Here is a 5,760-nt window from a genome sequence, read left to right on the forward strand (position 1 = left end):
ATTACTAAAAAAAAACCTCTACCTTTATGCACAAATAATAACATCTAATCTATAAAAGCTATTTCACAAAATTAAAAAAATATTAAAACCATGAAAATAAAAAATCTAAATTATTAAAATACTAAAAAATACCACGAACTAAATTAAAAAAATATTGCCTATAACACCCCACCATATAAATGCCCCTGTCCCAAAAAATATAAATAAAAAAAACTATCAAACCAGAAAGAAATCAGAACTTAGGAACACCAAAACCATAGCGTCCAAAAAGTCACACCACATCCCTTATCATACACCAACTACAAACAACATAAAACAATACAACGAGTTCTTAAAAACCACCTTAAAACCACTACATTGAAAAACATTTCAAAAATTAAAAACTGCATTTAACAAAAGCCCTCTAATAAATTCACACCCAAAACTCCAGCAGCCCAGCTGGCCCTACCAAAGCTCTAGGTTTATACATACAGTAAACAAAACCAAAATCGCAGTAATACCTATCAGAAGTCTATGAAAGAAACCTATTGAAATTACTCCTACCTCAAATACAAACCAACCCATCCAAAGTCAGCTTCACTCAAAAAACAATCTACACAGAGTTAATAACAGCAAGAAATAGAACAACACACCATATACGACCAATTAATATAATAGTTTAAAAAACAAAAAGAAAAAAAAGTGTTTTTTTTTCTTCACTAACTTCTTTTATTAGCTAGAACAAAGGCTTTTGCCAGGACTGTAACAACAACTCCTTCTTCTTCTGAAAGGTCCCTTCTCATTCCCAAATTCCTTACAACTTCGGAGTTTAAATCCAAGCAAAAAAGCAAAATTCGTGCACTTGTACGTTCGATGCTACTGTCAGATTCTCTGTTTCCCTCCACATCTTCTTACATTTTCAGTCTTCACGCTGTCCTGCCGTGATGAGTTGACAAAAGATTTTGGTAAATGTTAAGAGAGGATTTCCCTCCCTCCCCAGAACTGGGTTCCTCAGCGCATTTCACTCAATCCCAAACCGGCAATGATGCACGCTCACCTGAAACAGGGGAATAAATCTGTAAAGGTCACTAAATAAATAAAAGCGCATCCCCATTGTTCCAGCACTCAGCAGCCCATGCGGCCAAGGTCAGAGCTCTCTGCTCACCGAGGACACAGCAACCAGCACGGACCTTTCTCCCACTGTCCAGCACAGACCTGCAAAGGCAGAGGGGAGTTTACAGAGACCGGGACGCGGCGGGACGGGACGGGACGGGCGCCCGGCCCGACCTTCCAAAGCTGTCGGCAGCGAGGGCGGGGAGCGCCACGGCCCCGCTCCGCCGCCTGCCCGGGGCCGCCCCGCCGGGATTGTCCGGCCCGCGGTCGCTCCCAGAGCCTGGAGCGGGGCGGGCGCGGGCTCGGGGGCTGCCGCCCTGTTCCGATGCCGCTCGCCTGCCCCCGTCCGCTGCCCCGGAGCGCTACGACCGCACCTCCGCCGCCCGCCGAAACCGGTCCCGCCGGGCCCCCCCCGCCGCGGCCATTCTTCTCGGCCATCGCGTCCCTTTGCACTCCCGAATGTCCTTCCCCCGTCCCCGCCATTTACAGACCCTGGCCCGACCACCGCAAGCTCCCGCCCCTCGCCCTTCCCTCGCTCGGCAGCGGCGTCCTTGCCCCGCCCCCGGCACTCAGCGGCGAGGGGCAGGGCGCTGGCTCGGGGGATGCGATCCCGCTCTGTGGCCACAGGGGGGCAGATTTACAGGGGTGTGCGATTTCCCCGCCCATTTCGCCGCCATCCTGAGAAGGTCAAAGAAAGTCCGCAACATTCACGACGTGCCCTTCCCAAGCTGGCGAGTGAAAGAGGACCCTCGGAAGAGATAGGCGATTAGGCAGATGCCTGTCAGCAACCCGCCTAAATACGGACGCCCGCAGCGCTGCTGACCACATAGTCCGTGTCTTAGACACTAAAAATGCCACATGAAAAGCCGTCGGGGCCGCCCTGGCGTCGGTGTTCCATGCAGGCAGCCGATTAGACCGAGCCGGGTCCTCGACTTCCCAGCCCTTGTCGCCGCCATCTTGAGAAGGTCAAGAAAAACTCCGTGACATCCGCAACTCGCCACTCCCAACATGGCGGCCTCTCGGCTGCCTGGCGGCTGAGAGCTGCAGTACCGCGCTCTGCCCACAAAGCGGCAGCACTGCCGCCCGCCCCAGCCAGGGGCGCAGCGCGCCTCAGGGCTGCGGGCAGAGAAGGCGGCAAAAAATAACAGGGGCGACCCCCAACAAAAACTGCTCTGAAATAAATGCCAAAAACCTGCCTCTTACCCGACCAGAACCAAACAAGCCCCCTTGATTTAAAGCCATGTTTACATAATATAAATAAGAAAAATAGAAATATAAAATTTCACATGCATCTTTACAGTGGACATTGATGTAGCATGTAATTTATATAACATATTCTGTCTGTTCCTATTATTTATATTTACTTATATTTTCTGGTTTGATAAATATCTTTCTATATCGATTGTATATTTCTATGTTTGAAATTACATTTCTATCATGCTTTTATTGTTTAAAATAAAAATCCCATCCTAACTAAAGAAATAAAAAGCTCTATTCTTTTAAACTATATTGACCTGTTTTTATATTTATAGCTTGCATGACTAATATAATGCTTAAATATAAACATAAATGTGAATATAATAATATATAATATGTATCCTATTCACATAATATAAGAAAAAATAAGTTAAAAAAGAATTAATCTGTAAGTTGTAGCAGTAGATATGGTACATATTTTTAATTTTTATATTAACTTTTAGCTATTTATTGTCTATTTCTATACTTAGATTTCTAGCTTTATATTATTTGTATTCATAATTTTTATACTAAAACACTTGCTTTTGCCAAATAAAAAACAAAATCCCCCTTTATTTTAAACTACTTAAAAAAACATACAGTATATCAATATGGTGTAATATATAACAAACTATATAAATAAGATACGATACACATAAATAATCTATTTTATATCAATATCCTATAATACACTATAATAAGATATATGCAGTATTACGGATTGTGTTGATTTATGTTATTTTATATTTTATATAAAGAATTGTTAAATTATTTATCTGCATATATTTGAAACACATTTCTATATTTATACTTTGGTTGCGATTTTTTCTGGGTGTTTTCTGGGTCTTTTCTTGCCCTTGTTGGAATTTTCTTCTGGGTTTTTTTCTGGGTTTTTTCTTGCCCACCTTCAGGGTTTTTTCCTGTTTTTTTCTGGTTTTTTTTCTTGCCCATTTTCAGGTTTTTCTCTAGGTTTCTTCTTGCCCAGCATCGGGGTATTTTTCTGGGTTTTTTCTCACCCATCTTGGGGTTTTTTCCTGGGTTTTTTCTTGCCTATCTTCGTCTGTTTTTCTGGGTTTTAAGCCAACATAGGTACATACCATGTCAGAACATACAATGTAACCCAGCTGGGGATTTTTTATTCTAAATTTAACAATGAGTTGCAAAACCTGGAAAGCACAAGTCACACACACAAGCTTAAATCCAGTCAGCATGTGCTCACACATGCAGAGACGAGCAGACACAGACACAGTCACATGCTCTCACACACGCTCACACACTCTTTCCATTTACACGCTCACTGCATCCCTTACTCGAGACGCAGAAGAAAGTGCTGTAACACATCTTCTGGCTGCTGCTCCCTGACGTCAAATGGTAGATTCTGGGGAAATCAGCAGGCTCGGGGACCTGTGAGATGACAGGAAGGGTCAATGAGTGGCTATCTGACAGCCAGGACTTGTCCCCGCTCGGGACCGATAAATTTTGTACCCAAAATCCCATAGAACACAGATGACCAGTAAAATTTTGATAAATGTTCTACCTAACTGTGACTACGTGCCAGGGCAGGGCAGCTCCGATCATAAATGGCACAATGTAAGTACACACAATATATAAGCTGAGGAAAACAGTGCAAGTGTACACAGGGTGTAAGCATACACCATATAAGGCGACACACTTACATGCTGTGTAAGTACACACGTGTACAAGTCAAGATAGGTACATACAATACAAGCCAGGACTTGATATAACTCTCTGCAAGATGAATTCTTGAACCCTATACCCTTTGAGAAGATGGAACCTCCAGCACTACTGTAGTCATCTCAGGAGGTGCATCTGAAAAAAAAGTTAGGAAAGGAGGCAGACAGTTGAAGGATAACTTAAGAGCTCCAGAAATCATTTGTCCATCGACAAATCCCATCTAGAGCCCAAGTACACCCCACATTACAAATTCCAACTCCCCATGGTTTGTCCTACTGAAGCACGCCATGCAGCAGGGCAGAACAGCTCCGGCACAAACACCTGCAGACACCCGTGACACAGAACGTGACAAACAGGGGGACGTGAAACACGACACATCATGCTTGTGGTGAGGGCCTCGAGGGAAGAGGGCAAAAGGGACCCCAAAGACACACTAGGGAACACGGCACACCGGACAACACGACGCACACCGGAGCTGTTCTGCACTGCCCGCCTGAAAGCTGCCATCAAAAGTAGAGCCTCTCCCTTTAGCTGTCCTAAGAGGCCCTTGGACAAGATTGCCTTTCCCTCTGCTCATTTTTAAATCTGCCCCAAGAACTCCCAACCCACTATTCACTCATCTCCAGGCCATGGCCCCCGACTTATCTTTTGGATGATCGGTGACGTGGATCCACGTTGCACCTGAAATGAGTCTGCCTCCGAGGGCCTCATGAGTGCCGAGGAGCCTCTTGGTCAGCTACAATAAAGTAAACCGAAACCAAAGTGTGATCCAGAGTTACGCGGGCCAAATCCCTGCAAGTCAGCTACTTGCCCTTTCCTGAGTGTGCCTGGCTCCCTCAGGCTCCAGCTTCATCCTGATTCCAAGGCTGTGGCCTTCATTAGGGGTGGCACCTGGGTAAGAGAAAGGCAAAGTTAAATGGCATTGCTGTGAGTGCAGTGGATGACCTTGTGTGCTGTAACACACGGGAATGCCTCTGCTAGGCTTCTGAACAGCCTTGTGTGGGGGGGCCCTCAAATAAACAAATAAACACCCTTTCTCACCCTGCTGCCTGCAAACCCCCTCCCAAGAACTCCTAAATGGATACCTGATCACCCTCTCTCTCCCATGCACAACCCTCAACTCACCTGAAGCTTCAATCTCAAACATCATCCTTGACACTGGGCAGACCTCTCTTGCGACATGATCCATCTGCTGAAAAATTGTTGTTCTTGAGAGCTGAGCAATAAGAACCATTTCTCTCCACTGCTCACCTTGGCTGCTGGTATCCAGATTGACTTCCTAAAAAGAAAGACAAAGAACAGTGCTGTAACACAGTCACCATACACACTTCTGCTGCAGAGACAAATGGGGCCTCACCTGCTCGGGGCAATCCCCTCAACGGGATGGGGCCCTCTGGCACCGATTCAATCCATCTCAATCTGAAAAAAAAGGTAGGACAAGAGTCAAACTGTTGCAGGATAACTGAGGAGCTCCAGATATCCTGTGTCCATCTACAAATCCCACCTAGAGTCCAACTACACCCCACATTACACATTCCAAGTCCCCGGGCCCTCTCCTATCGCACCAGGCTGTGCGGCAGGGCAGAGCAGCTCCGGCACATACGTGTGCTGACACCCGTGAATCAGGACAGGCAGGACAGGACAGACAACAGGGACACAACAGGAACAGAAATCTCTTGGCAAGGAAAATGGCTGCAAGGACTGAGAGAATGCAAAAGGAGATGACTGAGTTCAAAC

General features: G+C 45.7%; 1 long non-coding RNA gene across 2 annotated transcripts; it reads right to left on the minus strand.

Moving 5' to 3' along the window:
- Positions 1-690: 690 nt before the first annotated feature.
- Positions 691-1,671, minus strand: LOC134433529 (uncharacterized). 2 transcript variants are annotated; one of them, XR_010031601.1, is made up of 3 exons: positions 1,584-1,671; positions 1,037-1,194; positions 691-915 (listed from the first exon to the last, which is right to left on the minus strand). It is a non-coding gene; the product is annotated as an uncharacterized LOC134433529 (long non-coding RNA). The 2 variants fall into 2 exon arrangements; XR_010031602.1 differs by lacking the exon at positions 1,584-1,671 and adding an exon at positions 1,467-1,552.
- Between the last annotated feature and the right edge of the window lie 4,089 nt (positions 1,672-5,760).

The sequence above is a fragment of the Melospiza melodia genome, unplaced genomic scaffold (assembly GCF_035770615.1).
Source record: "Melospiza melodia melodia isolate bMelMel2 unplaced genomic scaffold, bMelMel2.pri scaffold_189, whole genome shotgun sequence".
NCBI lineage: Eukaryota > Metazoa > Chordata > Aves > Passeriformes > Passerellidae > Melospiza > Melospiza melodia.